This window comes from Arachis ipaensis, chromosome B10, assembly GCF_059453495.1.
Source record: "Arachis ipaensis isolate K30076 ecotype BB chromosome B10, ASM5945349v1, whole genome shotgun sequence".
NCBI lineage: Eukaryota > Viridiplantae > Streptophyta > Magnoliopsida > Fabales > Fabaceae > Arachis > Arachis ipaensis.
This window is the reverse complement of record NC_142435.1, coordinates 2544891-2560222: the sequence shown is the minus strand read 5'-3', so window position 1 is coordinate 2560222 and position 15332 is coordinate 2544891. Positions and strand designations below refer to the sequence as shown.

The 15332-nt window shown below is 39.9% G+C and overlaps 2 non-coding genes across 2 annotated transcripts; both read left to right on the top strand.

The window, feature by feature from the left end:
• Positions 1 to 2399: 2399 nt before the first annotated feature.
• LOC148578954 (small nucleolar RNA R71) lies at positions 2400 to 2507 on the top strand. Its single transcript, XR_015895745.1, has one exon. It is a non-coding gene; the product is annotated as a small nucleolar RNA R71 (small nucleolar RNA).
• An 11517-nt stretch (positions 2508 to 14024) lies between these two features.
• Positions 14025 to 14132, top strand: LOC148578953 (small nucleolar RNA R71). Its single transcript, XR_015895974.1, has one exon. It is a non-coding gene; the product is annotated as a small nucleolar RNA R71 (small nucleolar RNA).
• The last annotated feature ends 1200 nt before the right edge of the window (positions 14133 to 15332 follow it).

The window sequence follows — 15332 nt, the reverse complement described above, 5'->3', positions numbered from 1 at the left end:
ACCCATGGACCAAAAATTGAATAAAAATTCCATTTAAATTCAATTCTTCTCCAAATTGAATCAAGGCCAACCAAACCCATTTCTCCTCAGATCCAAAGCAAGCAAAGCCCACATCATCACTCAAAGGCACAAGAACAAGCTAGAATTAGGATTTTCATTTAATTTGTTTTTCATTTCAATTTCATTTTATTTTGTAAAAAGCCTATATAAAGGCACCATTCTCATTTTCATAAGAGAGCTCGATTAGAAAGGAGGCTAGCTCCAATAGGGAGTTGTGCACTCTTTAGGTTTCATTTTGCTTTCTTTCTTAGTTTTCTTTTCTGTTTTGAAATTCTGGATTGAGATTGGAAGGAATTCTGTTTTCGTTCTCCATCTGTAACTTCACTTTCTTTTCTTCTGCAATCTACTTTTATATTTTCATTTTGCAATTGTTCTTGTTGGATCAAGGAAGGATTTGAGATCTAGACTTGTTATCTAGTCTCTTCCACTCCTGAGATCTTGAACCACCTTTAAATTGCTGCAAATTAAGCATTGCTTTTCTGTTTTTTTAAATTCTTCAAGGCATTTTACTCTTCTGTTTAAGATCTATTGCAATTCAATTCATCTTTAGTTCTTCTATTTGTTGCAATTTACTTTCTCTTGTTTAATTTCTGCAATTCCAGCACCCACTCCCCTTTATATTTGATGCAATTTATATTTCTTGTCATTTAAGATTCTTGCAATTTACATTTCTTGCTCTTTAAGTTACTTGTCAATTTACATTCTGCAACTTTAAATTCATTGTCATTTACTTTCTGTTAGCTACAATTTCACACAATTCACTCAATGTTAGCTTGACTAAACTAATCACCCACTAAAGTTGCTTGATCCATCAATCCCTGTGGGATCGACCTCACTCTAAGTGAGTTTTACTACTTGATGCAACCCGGTACACTTGCCAGAGAGTTTTAGGTGTTTTGGAAATTTGTTTTTCCAACAAAAATACCATCAAAGGGTCTTCCAAGGATGATAGATTCATCCTCCTCCTTCCCAGTGTCTAGGATTATGAAATCAGCAGGGATGTAAAGGCCTTCAACCTTTACTAACACGTCCTCTACTTGTCCATAAGCCTGTTTTCTTGAGTTGTCTGCCATCTCTAATGAGATTCTGGCAGCTTGCACCTCAAAGATCCCAAGTTTCTCCATTACAGAGAGTGGCATTAAGTTTATGCCTGACTCCAGGTCACACAGAGCCTTCTCAAAGGTCATGGTGTCTATGTTACAGGGTATTAAGAATTTACCAGGATCCTGCTTCTTTTGACATAATTTCTGCCTATCCAATGCATTCAGTTCATTGGTGAGCAAGGGAGGTTCATCTTCCCAAGTCTCATTACCAAATAATTTGGCATTCAACTTCATGATTGCCCCAAGGTACTTAGCAACTTGCTCTTCAGTAACGTCTTCATTCTCTTCAGAAGAAGAATACTCATCAGAGCTCATGAAGGGCAGAAGGAGGTTCATTGGAATCTCTATGGTCTCTAGATGAGCCTCAAATTCCTTTGGTTCCTCTAAGGGAAACTCCTTATTGTTCACTGAACGTCCCAGGAGGTCTTTCTCACTGGGATTTACGTCCTTCTCCTCCATTGTAGGTTCGGCCACACCAAGCAAGGTAATGGCCTTGCACTCTCTTTTTGGATTCTCTTTTGTATTGCTTGGGAGAGTACTAGGAGGAGTTTCAGCGACTCTTTTACTCAGCTGGCCCACTTGTGCCTCCAAAATTCTAATGGAGGACCTTGTTTCATTCATGAAACTTAAAGAGGCCTTGGATAGATCAGAGACTATATTTGCTAAGCTAGAGGGACTCTGCTCAGAATTCTCTGTCTGTTGCTGAGTGGATGATGGAAAAGGCTTGCTATTGTTAAACCTGTTTCTTCCACCATTATTAAAGCCTTGTTGAGGCTTTTGTTGATCCTTCCATGAGAAATTTGGATGATTTCTCCATGAGGGATTATAGGTGTTTCCATAAGGTTCACCCATGTAATTCACCTCTGCTATTGCAGGGTTCTCAGGATCATAAGCCTCTTCTTCAGAAGATGCCTCTTGAGTACTGTTGGATGTAGCTTGCAATCCATTCAGACTCTGAGAAATCATATTGACTTGCTGAGTCAATAGTTTATTCTGAGCCAATATGGCACTCAGAGCATCAATTTCAAGAACTCCCTTCCTCTGAGGCATCCCATTACTCACAGGATTCCTTTCAGAAGTGTACATAAACTGGTTATTTACAACCATGTCTATGAGTTCCTGAGCTTCTGCAGGCGTTTTCTTTAGGTGAATGGATCCACCTGCAGAATGGTCCAGTGACATCTTTGATAATTCAGACAGACCATCATAGAATATATCCAGGATGGTCCATTCTGAAAGCATGTCAGAAGGACACTTTTTGGTCAGTTGCTTATATCTCTCCCAAGCTTCATAGAGGGATTCACCTTCTTTTTGTCTGAAGGTTTGAACATCAACTCTAAGCTTACTAAGCTTTTGAGGAGGAAAGAACTTGGCTAAGAAAGCCGTGACCAGCTTATCCCAAGAGTTCAGGCTATCCTTAGGTTGAGAATCCAACCATATTCTAGCTCTGTCTCTTACAGCAAACGGGAAAAGTATAAGCCTGTAGACCTCGGGATCAACCCCATTGGTCTTAACAGTATCATAGATCTTGTAATACCCGGTCTAACGAAAATTAATTAAATAGTAAATTAAATAGGAGCAAATATAGTTAGAAGATTTGGAAATTGGAATTTGATCATTTAAATATGATATTTGGATTCAGTGAATTTTTCCGAGTCGGAAAACATAGTTTTCTGCGTAAAAACGCGCAATGGAATTTTGACCGGCAGTACCGGCTGAGATCTGTCTGGTACTGCAGTTGAGAAAATTGATTATAAGTAAATAAGGTTAAGAAAGGAGGAATTTTAATTAGGTAAGGTAGAAATATTTAAAATGCGATTTGGAGCGCTAATCTTAAAGGTTTTGGCCCAAAATTGGGCTAACGGACAAAAATAAGTGAACCGGGCCTAAGTGGGCCCAAGACCCAATATATATAAACATTAATTATGAGCATTTCAGCTCATTCTACCCTAAAAGGAAGGGTTGGGGCGCTGAATTGAGAAGAGAGGAGGGAAGGGAGAAAACCTAACTCTCTTTGATATTCAAACCACCATAACTTGAGCTACGGAGTTCCGATTGAGGAGCCGTTTGTGGCCACGCGTCGCTATTTTCATCCTCTACAATTCTATCTAAGTTTTGTGGTGAGTAATCCACTGTCCTATGCCCAGTTTTCATTTTCCTCTTCAAATTCAAATTTGGTTTGGGTTTTGAGGAAACCTTATGATTTTGGTTGTTTAGGAGTGCTCTAGTATGAGCCATGGGTGATATTCATCACAAACTTTAGTGGGTTAAGGTAAGAAACCCTCCAACCCTTGTGATTTATCATATTTATGAGCCCTAGGTTGATGTATGTATGTGATATTGGTTATGTTAGTGTACTTGGTGATTTTGATACACAATTGGGAGGTTGGTGTTGCTTGTGGAGCTTTGGTGAGGCTTGGAGCTAAGGGTTGGTGGAGACTTCCATAGAAGGGGCCCAATTGGTTTGGCTACAAGAGGTACGGTTTAAGTTTCATTTAAGTACTGTGTGGTGTGATGAGAATTCCTAGGCTAGATGCCCCTAAGATTAAGTTTGGATTGTGTAAATGGTTGGTGCTAATATGCATAGTTGGTATGTTATGTGAATTAATGATTGGGTTGAGAATGGTGTGGCCTTGTATAGTTGTATGCTTGGTGTATTGAGAATTGTATGTATTGGGTAATGAGTATTGATTTGTGGTTTATGCTTTTAAATTATGAATTGGGCCGGAGGCCGGAAAGAGGTAAGGAAGGTAAGTTGATGTGTGCATTGTTTGATGACACAAGTGATTGGATGAATTTCAGATAATGAATATATGAATAATTGGGTTGGTTATTGAATAATAAGGTTTGAGGAGTTGAAGTGTGGAATTTGGTAATTTTGGGTGAAATTATGTAGATGAGGTATGTTTAGTTTTGGTTGAGATATATTATGTGGTCATATATGTGATTATGATTAATGATGCCTTGATGGTATGATGATGCATGAGAGATATGTATATTGTGATATATGCTTGAGGAATGATTAAGGTTGATTAGTGGGTGAAACCACGTGATAGTGAGTATGATATTGATTATGTATAATGATGATTGATTGAAAATAGTATTGTTGGAAATTAGGATGAGGAAGGATGTATGACATGTTAATGTGTTTGCAATTTAGCCATTTGTTTGAAATGGGTAAAAACGGTTATATGGCAGTTTTGTGAATTGTGGTAAAGTGTTAATGTATGAGTTGAGGAGGCTTGATGTTGGTTTTGGTATATTTTGATTGATTTCAAAAGGGATTGAAATTGGCATGCTTTGGTTGATTTTGAAAAGGGTTGAAAATGGCACTTTGTGGTCTTGTGTGAAAACATGGTTTTTGGGCATACTTTGATGGGACATAGCTTGGACTGCGGATTTTTGTTTTGTGCCAAACTTGTTTAGAAGTGAAATTGGATCTGGGATGTCCATGCCATTCGAAGAACGGGCGAAAAACGATTTAAAATGAGAAAGTTATGTCCGTCGGAAGATTGGGGGTTGAATATGTGAATTCTGCAGCTTTTAACTTAGAAAATTTTAGTAGAATGACCCTCCACGCGTAGGCGCACTTGGCGCGTACGCGTCGTTCTTCAAGAAGGCACCATCCACGCGTGCGCGTCGATGCGTTGCACCCAATGCCCAGCCATTTTCCCGAGAGTTGTGCCAGAGTTGTGCCAGTTTTATGCCTGGGGCGCAAATGCACCCACGCGTACGCGTGGCTGACGCGTACGCGTGGCTGACGCGTACGCGTCGTCTGGCTGTGTTTCAATCCGCGCGTCTGTGTGTATGACGCAGACGCGTCGATGAGCTTTGTGGCCATCCACGCATGCGCGTGGAGGACGCGTACGCGTGGCCCTGTTTTCATGCCAAAGTTAATTTTTGAGTTTTAAAAGCCAAACCTCATACTTCTAAGCCTCCGATCTCACCCCTTATGTATTAAATCATTACGATATGCCTTGCAATGAGAAAGGAGCTAGGGGATGTGGTAACTTGCGAATGAAGCAAGGGGAAAAGTTATGATCAACGATGATCAAAGATGATTATATGAGATATGGAGGATGATGGTGGAAGTACCGTGTATGCCATGAGCCGAAGGGCTATATTTATTGATAAATGGCTGGTTCTTGATTGAACCATGAGCAAGGTGGCTGAGTTATTGCCGAATACAGTGGAGCCATGTTGATAAATTGGCTAGTTCTGGATTGAACTGTGAGCCGGATGGCTGAGTTATTGCCGGGTTACGGCAAAGCCATTATGGATTATGGCTGAGTATAAATGCATATATGATAAATGAACGAATATGATAAATGAATATTGATGGAAAATGTTGAATGTAAGTATGCTTGTGTTTTCTCTCTGGTTGTAAGGGTGACAGGGCACCGATACCCTCTAATGGCGACAGGGCGCAGATACCCTCTAATGGTGACAGGGCGTAGATACCCTCTAATGGTGACAGGGCACATATTCCCTCTAATGATATTATTGCGCAACAGAGAGACTGTGCCCGGGTTAGCTACCGGACACGTCGAGTTGGCTTGAATTGTTTGGGTTTGCCTATTTGTTTTGGATTTCTACATTATATATCCTATGTTACCTGATTATGTGCTACTTGTTCTACTTGTACCTTAATTGTGTATTACTTGCCTGTATTGCTTGTGTTTGTACAACTGAGAGACCCCTCATGTTGGTGTCGGTAGAGGTTGAGGGTTGTTCTTGGTGAGATGAATTGATGATGCGATTGCATGATGATGATGACCATTGGATGAGATAATTTGAGCTCCCTGGGTAGACGCAGTGATGTGATTTCATTAGCTCCAGGTGAGGGTATGATGTATTGATATAGAATTGTTGAGACAGGACGACTGATGATGGTTTTGTTTATGATTCTGAATCCGATTCGTGAGAGAGTCAGCGAGTTGGGAATCATATGAGATATGAACTAGATTTAGTATCCCGTTACGACAGTTGCCTATTCATGGATTAGTGATAATCTAGGCTAGATACTTGGTGAAAAGGAGTTTAGGATGCTTAATGAGTTTTTATTGCAGTGCATTATACTTATTTGGCACTTTTACCGTACTGGGAACCCATGAGCCCGGGGTTCTCATTCCGTATATATCTCTTGTTTTTCAGATACAGGTCCAGGTGCTCAGAAGTGAGTTGTGGGTCGTCTGAGATATGGCGAAGATCTTTATTTTCTCTACTTTGTGTTTTGCTTAGAATCTCTCCACCTTTGTTTCGAAATGATTATATTATGTATTGAACTCTTTTAAACTGACCTATAGAGGCTCTCGTGCTTCCTTTGGGAGAGATTAGGATATACTGTTGTCAACTACTTTCATACTGTACCCTAGCCGGCCTAAACTTCACGGGTCGCGACTATTGGCTATTTACTTATGTTATATATATCTATCTGTTATCTATCTCTTAATCTCCTTTATGCCTTGTTCGTATATCGCTTTCGGCTTCACTGTTTATCTTTTTGTTGTCGAAACGTGAGTGGTACGTCTTCGTGATTTTATTTCTACTCTTTTCAGGCTTCTCGATTAATATTCCTTTCGAAATTACCTATATCTATATATTAAAAATCCACCTGAGTGTCGTACCACCGTAGTATCATTGACTTATGACTCGAGCATAAGGATTTGCATATTAGGGTGTTACATTATGGTATCAGAGCAGTTCGTCCTCGTGAGCCTGAGGAATGGAACTGCTTATGCTTAAGTGTATACTCTGAGTCTGTGCCTGTGCTAGTTAGGGTATCTAACCGATACATCTAGCATGAAGTCCATGAGTGTACCTTTGGTACTTTGAAGCACTATACTTCCGATATTGAGACTGATCAACTTGATATCGATTGTTTGGTGTGTATAGGAACCAGATGGCGCCTCGTGGACCCGGTCGGGGACGTGAGAGAGAATGTACTAGTACTCAGGAACCGGAAATCAACCCGAATAGCCCGATAAACCTTATGGCGGCGTTGGAGAATATGGCTGCTGCTATGCAGGCCACTGCGGAGGCTCTTGGGCAACAGATAAATAATAATGGCAATGGCGGAAGTGGAGCTCAGGGCCCGATGACACTGGCAACTTTCTTAAAGGTTAATCCACCTAAGTTCAAGGGAACCACCAATCCGACTGAAGCTGACACTTGGTTTCAGGCCATGGAGCGAGCACTGCAAGCGCAGTTGGTGCCTGAAAAGCAGTGTGTTGAATTTGCTACCTATCTGCTCATGGGGGAAGCATCGCATTGGTGGCAAGGGGCTCGACATCTCTTGCAGCAGAGGAATGATCCTATCACCTGGGGTGCCTTCTGAGTGGAATTCTATAAGAAGTACTTCCCGAATTCTGCTAGAATGGCCAAGGAACTTGAATTACTGCAGCTAAAGCAGGGTACAATGTCCGTATCTCAGTATACGGATAAATTTGAGGAGTTATTAAGGTTTTCTCGTATGTGTCAAGGAACCCCGGGAGACTTCGAGGAATGGAAGTGTATTAAGTATGAGGGAGGACTTTAAAGTGAAATCCTGAGCTCCGTTGGACCGATGGAGATTAGGGTCTTCTCCGAACTTGTGAACAAGAGCCGTATTGCTGAAGAATGTGTGAGGAAGGCTGTTGAGGCGAAGAATGACCGTCGGGAGTCCCACCGCAGGGAGCACAATCAAGAATACCCAACAAGGGGTCAAGAGTTTAAGAGAAGAGGATACCCACAACGTTTTTCCCAAGGGCGAAATGACCTTGCGACGAATAAGAATTCCCAAGGAAAAGGTAGGAGAAAACAGATAGTGGCTGCTTCGGATGTTTTGAGCTGTCAGAGATGTGGAGGTCATCACCCAAATAGACCGTGTCGTTATGGTTCAGGTTTGTGTCACAATTGCGGAAAGCTAGGACATTTGGTCAGAGATTGCCCACACCGAAAGGACCGGGAGACTGCCAGGTCCGATTCTCGTACCTGAGGTAATAAGAAAACTGATAACTTAATTCTTTACCACTTTAGACAATGCTGAAGGCTGGTATTCACTCATAATACATGGTCGAATGAAAAATTATGATCTGTTCTAGATAACCCTAAGTTATCTTAATAGAAGGTTTGGTGAGCATAATGATTAGGTAGGCCTTTAATGGAAAGCAACCTCAGAGTGGGATGACTTGTGGGAGATGTGAAAGACATAATCCGGTAAATCCGTGTCGAGATGGATTGGGACTTTACCATGGTTATAGAGGAGTTGGACACGTGTCCTGGAAACGTCCTAAGAAGGTCAACTGGAATACTACCAAGGGACAACAACAAGGTTGTGTGTTCACTAAAACAACGGGTGATACCGATAGATCTGACGGTTTGGGAATTGGTAAGCGAAAGATCGGTAACAACGTGTTAAAAGTACGATTAAGTTGCTATGTGGTTTTGGCTATCATAGATAGAAATCTAGTGAATGCCAGTTATGCTAAGTTGTGGTTGAGTACTTGTGGAAGTAAGTGATAGAGCTAGTACTAGACGAGAGATCAGAATAAAGCAGCAGAAACTTGCGGAAGCAGTAACACAGGATAGCTACGAATAGGAGCTGTAAAAGTTTACTATAATATCTTAAGTTTGAATACTAGAAGGGTTAAGCGGGTTACTGCAAGTAATGATCCCCAAATAGTTGGAATTGATTGCGGCTGCGAGCTTTGATAGTTCTAAAGCGGATGAGAAAATTATCATTGATCCATAATTGGATTTAGATGATGAGAGGGTGCAAGTTGTCGTGTTTGAGAGATGAGTACTATGATGATTGGTCATAGTGACCTTGGATTTAGATTGAGATTTATAATAGTTAGTTTTGAAAGACGAATGTGAAAACCATTAAATTGAAATGTTGATGCGGTACTGAGATTGGTTTGAGGGAATGGTACGTGAAATTGTGATCTCTGGTAATGGCTCCAAAAACTTGGTGCTCTAATTTTAATTCATAATTTGTCACAACTCCGTGTAGCTGACCAGCAAGTGCACTGGGTCGTCCAAGTAATAAACCTTACGTGAGTAAGGGTCGATCCCACGGAAATTGTTGGTATGAAGCAAGCTATGGTCATCTTGTAACTCTCAGTCAGGCGGATTCAAATGTGATTGGATTAGATAATTAGATAATTTAGAAGATAAATAAAATAGGATAGAAATACTTATGTAAATCATTGGTGAGAATTTCAGATAAGCATATAGAGATGCTTTTGTTCCTCTGGCAAACTTTATGCAAGGGCATCACCGTTGTCAATGGCTACATCCCCTCCTCTTGTGAAAAAGGTCCAAATGCTCTGTCACGGCACGGCTAATCATCTGAGGTTTTCGATCATACTGGAATAGAATTCACCCTCCTTTTGCGTCTGTCACTACGCCCAGCACTCACGAGTTTGAAGTTCGTCACAGCCATCTCTTCCCGGATCCTACTCGGAATACCACAGACAAGGTTTAGACTTTCCGGATCTCAGGAATGGCCATCCATGGGTTCTAACTTATACCACGAAGATCCTAATATCTCGGACTCGGTCCCCTGTATTAGAAATCTAAGAGATACTCATTCAATCTGAGGTAGAACGGGAGTGGTTATCAGGCACGCGTTCGTAGGGAATGATGATGATTGTCACGTTCATCACATTCATGTTGAGGCGCGAAAGAATATCTTAGAAGCGGAATAAGTTGAATTGAATAGAAAAACAGTAGTACTTTGCATTAATCCATGAAGAACAGCAGAGCTCCACACCTTAATCTATGGAGTGTAGAAACTCTACCGTTGAAAATACATAAGTGATGAAGGTTCAGGCATGGCCGAGAGGCCAGCCCCCATAAACGTGATCCAAGGATCAAGAGATAATCCAAAGATGTAAATACAATAGTAAAAAGTTCTATTTATACTAAACTAGTTACTAGGGTTTACAGAAGTAAGTAAATGACGTAAAAATCCACTTCCGGGGCCCACTTGGTGTGTGTTTGGGCTGAGCTTGGAGCATTCACGTGCAGAGGCTTCTTTTGGAGTTGAACACCAAGTTGTAACGTGTTTTTGGCGTTCAACTCTGGTTCATGACGTGTTTCTGGCGTTTAACTCCAGAATGCAGCGTAGAACTGGCGTTGAGCCCCAGTTTGCGTCATCTAATCTCGAACAAAGTATGAACTATTATATATTGTTGGAAAGCTCTGGATGTCTACTTTCCAACGCCGTTGAGAGCGCACCATTTGGAGTTCTGTAGCTCCAGAAAATCCATTTCGAGTGAAGGGAGGTCAGAATCCAACAGCATCAGCAGTCCTTTGTCAGCCTTTTATCAGAGTTTTGCTCAGGTCCCTCAATTTCAGCCAGAAATTACCTGAAATCATAGAAAAACACACAAACTCATAGTAAAGTCAAGAAATGTAATTTTTAATTAAAAACTAATAAAAATATAATAAAAACTAACTAAAACATACTAAAAACAATGCCAAAAAGCGTATAAATTATCCGCTCATCACAACACCAAACTTAAATTGTTGCTTGTCCCCAAGCAACTGAAAATCAAATAGGATAAAAAGAAGAGAATATACTATAAATTCCAAAATATCAATGAATATTAATTCTAATTAGATGAGCGGGACTTGTAGCTTTTTGCCTCTTGAATAGTTTCGGCATCTCACTTTATCCTTTGAAGTTCAGAATGATTGGCATCTATAGGAACTTAGAATTTCAGATAGTGTTATTGATTCTCCTAGTTCAGTATGTTGATTCTTGAACACAGCTTCTTTTATGAGTCTTGGCCGTGGCCCTAAGCACTCTGTTTTCCAGTATTACCATCGGATACATACATGCCACAGACACATAATTGGGTGAACCTTTTCAGATTGTGACTCAGCTTTGCTAGAGTCCCCAATTAGAGGTGTCCAGGGTTCTTAAGCACACTCTTTTTTTTTTTTGCTTTGGACCTCGACTTTAACCGCTCAGTCTCAAGTTTTCACTTGACACCTTCACGCCACAAGCACATGGTTAGGGACAGCTTGGTTTAGCCGCTTAGGCCAGGATTTTATTCCTTTAGGCCCTCCTATCCACTGATGCTCAAACCCTTGGATCCTTTTTATTACCCTTGCCTTTTGGTTTTAAGGGCTATTGGATTTTTGCTCTTGCCTTTTGGTTTTAAGAGCTTTTGGCTTTTTCTGCTTGCTTTTTTCTTTTTCTTTCTCCTTTTTTTTTTGCAAGCTTTTGTATTCACTGCTTTTTCTTGCTTCAAGAATAAATTTTATGATTTTTCAGATTATCAATAACATTTTTCTTTGTTCATCATTCTTCAAGAGCCAACATATTTAACATTCATAAACAACAATTTCAAAAGACATATGCACTGTTCAAGCATTCATTCAGAAAACAAAAAGTATTGTCACCACATCGATATAATTAAACTAAATTCAAGGATAAATTCGAAATTCATGTACTTCTTGTTCCTTTGTAATTAAAAATATTTTTCATTTAAGAGAGGTGAAGGATTCATGGAATTATTCATAGCCTTAAGACATAGTTACTAAATACTAATGATCATGAAGTAGAGACACAAAACATAAACATATAGCATAAAATCGAAAAACAGAGAATTAAGAACAAGGAAGTTAAGGAATGAGTCTACCTTAGTGAGGGTGGCACCTTCTTGAAGGTCCAATGATGTCCTTGAGCTTCTTCTATGTCTCTTCCTTGTCTTTGTTGCTCCTCTAGTGATTTTGGTGCTCCTATCCTTAGTTGTTCCCAATTTGTGTGGAGAAAAATGTATCCCTTGGGTCTCTCAGGGATCTCTTGATTTGCAGTCAAATGTTCTACCACTGAGCTATAGACCCTTTACATGAATCTCTCCATCTCCCATGACTTGGAGGTGGAAGCTTTTGTCTTCCCTTTTCTCTTCTTCTTTTTTTTTTTGAGGTTTCTCTGCCCTTAGGTGCCATCAATGGTTATGGAAAAGCAACAAAGCAATGCTTTTACCACACCAAACTTAGAATGTTGCTCGCCCTCGAGCAAAAGAGGAAAGAATAGAAGAAGGAGAAGAAGATATGGAGGAGAGGGTGATCTAGGATTATGAGGAGGTAAGGTGAGTAGAGGCAAGTGGGGATCCTGTGGGATTTACAGATCCTGAGGTGATCCTGTGGGGTCCATAGATCCTGAGGTGTCAAGGATTTACATCCCTGCACCCATTAGGCATGTAAAACGCCTTTGCATACAATTCTGGCGTTTAAACGCCAGATTGATGTTTGTTCTGGGCGTTCAACGCCCATCTGTAGCATATTTCTGGCGTTGAACGCCAGTTCCATGCTTGTTTCTGGCGTTCAGCGCCAGCTTCTCCCAGGGTGTCTTCCTGGCGTCTAAACGACCAGATGTTGCTTGTTTCTGGCGTTCAGCACCAGAACCATGCTCTGTTCTGGTGTTGAACGCCAGCCAGATGCTCCTTACTGGCATTTAAATGCCAGTAAGTCCTTCCTCCAGGGTGTGATTTTTCTTCTGCTGTTTTTGATTTCGTTTTTTATTTTTGTAATTATTTTATGACTCCACATGATCATGAACCTAATAAAACATGAAAAACAATAAAAATAAAAATAAAAATTAGATAAATAAAAATTGGGTTACCTCCCAACAAGCGCTTCTTTAATGTCAATAGCTTGACAGTGGGCTCTCATGGAGCCTCACAGATGTTCAGAGCATTGTTGAGACTTCCCAACACCAAACTTAGAGTTTGGATATGGGAGTTCAACACTAAACTTAGAGTTTGGTTGTGGCCTCCCAACACCAAACTTAGAGTTTGACTGTGGGGGCTTTGGTTGACTCTGCAGTGAGAGAAGCTTTTTATGCTTCCTCTCCATGGGTGCAGAGAGAGATCCTTGAGTTTTAAGCACAAGGTTGTCCTCATTCAGTTGAAGGATCAACTCTCCTCTGTCCACATCAATCACAGCTCTTGCTGTGGCTAGGAATGGAATCTCTATGGTCTCTATATGAGCCTCAGATTCCTTTAGATCCTCAATAGGAAACTTCTTGTTGATCACTGAATGTCCCAGGAGGTCTTTCTCACTAGGATTCACGTCCTCTCCCTCCCTAGTAGGTTCGGCCATGATGGTTAATTCAATGGCCTTGCACTCTTTCTTTGGATTCTCTTCTGTATTGCTTGGGAGAGTACTGGGAGGAGTTTTAGTGACCTTTTTACTCAGCTGACCCACTTGTGCCTCCAAATTTCTAATGGAGGACCTTGTTTCATTCATGAAAATCAAAGTGGCCTTAGATAGATCAGAGACTAAATTTGCTAAGCTAGAATGATTCTGCTCAAAATTCTCTGTCTATTGCTGAGTGGATGATGGAAAAGGTTTACTATTGTTAAACCTGTTTCTTCCACCATTATTAAAGCCTTGTTGAGGCTTTTGTTGATCCTTCCATGAGAAATTTGGATGATTTCTCCATGAGGGGTTATAGGTGTTCCCATAGGGTTCACCCATGTAATTCACCTCTGCTCTTGCAGGGTTCTCAGGATCATAAGCCTCTTCTTCAGAAGATGCCTCTTGAGTACTATTGGATGCATTTTGCATTCCATTCAGACTCTGAGAAATCATATTGACTTGCTGAGTCAATATTTTGTTCTGAGCCAATATGGCATTCAGAGCATCAATTTCAAGAACTCCCTTCTTCTGAGGCGTCCCATTATTCACGGAATTTCTCTCAGAAGTATACATGAACTGGTTATTAGCAACCATGTCAATGAGTTCCTGAGCTTCTGCAGGCGTTTTCTTTAGGTGAATGGATCCACCTGCAGAAGTGTCCAATGACATCTTAGCTAATTCAGATAGACCATCATAGAATATATCCAGGATAGTCCATTTTGAAAGCATGTCAGAAGGACACTTTTTGGTCAGTTGCTTATATCTCTCCCAAGCTTCATAGAGGGATTCACCTTCTTTCTGTTTGAAGGTTTGAACATCCACTCTAAGTTTGCTAAGCTTTTGAGGAGGAAAGAACTTGGCTAAGAAAGCCGTGACCAGCTTATCCCAAGAGTTCAGGCTATCCTTAGGTTGAGAGTCCAACCATATTCTAGCTCTGTCTCTTATAGCAGACGGGAAAAGCATAAGCCTGTAGACTTCAGGATCTACTCCATTAGTCTTAACAGTGTCACATATCTGTAAGAATTCAGTTAAGAATTGAAAAGGATCTTCAGATGGAAGTCCATGAAACTTGCAGTTTTGTTGCATCAGAGAAACTAGCTGAGGTTTCAGCTCAAAATTGTTTGCTCCAATGGCAGGGATGGAAATGCTTCTTCCATGTAGATTGGAATTTGGTGCAGTAAAGTCACCAAGAATCTTTCTTGCATTGTTGTTATTTTCGGCTGCCATCTCCTTTTCTTGTTCGAAATTTTCAATAAGGTTGTCTCTGGATTGTTGTATTTTAGCTTCTCTTAGTTTCCTCTTCAGAGTCCTTTCAGGTTCAGGATCTGCTTCAACAAGAATGTTCTTGTCCTTGCTCCTGCTCATATGAAAAAGAAAGGAATAACAAAGAAAATATGGAATCCTCTATGTTACAGTATAGGGATTCCTTTATGTGAGTAGAAGGGAAGAAGAATAGAAGAAGAAAGGGAATAGGGGTGAAGAAGAATGGAGAATCCAAACAGGGTGAGGATAGGAGCAGTGATTTGAGATGAGGAGATGTGTTAGTGAATGAATAAATAAATAGAATAGGATGAGAGAGAGAAGTTTTCAAAAATTTAATAAAATAATAAAATAAAATTTAAAGTTAAATTTCGAAAAATGAAAATTGAAATTAAATTAAATTAAAATTTAAACAATTAGTTAATTAAAATTGAATTTTGAAAAAGGGGGAAGGGATTTTCGAAAATTAGAAAGAGAGAATTAGTTAGGTAGTTTTGAAAAAGATAAGAAACAAACAAAGAGTTAGTTAGTTGATTGAAAAAGATTTGAAAATCAATTTTGAAAAGATAAGAAGTTGGAAAAGATATTTTAAAATCAAATTTTTGAAAAAGATAAAATTTTGAAAAAGATAAGATAAAAAGATATTTTTGAAAAGATATGATTGAAATTAATTTTGAAAAAGATTTGATTTTTAAAATCTCAATTAATGACTTGATTCACAAGAAATCACAAGATATGATTCTAGAACTTAAAGTTTGAATCTTTCTTAAC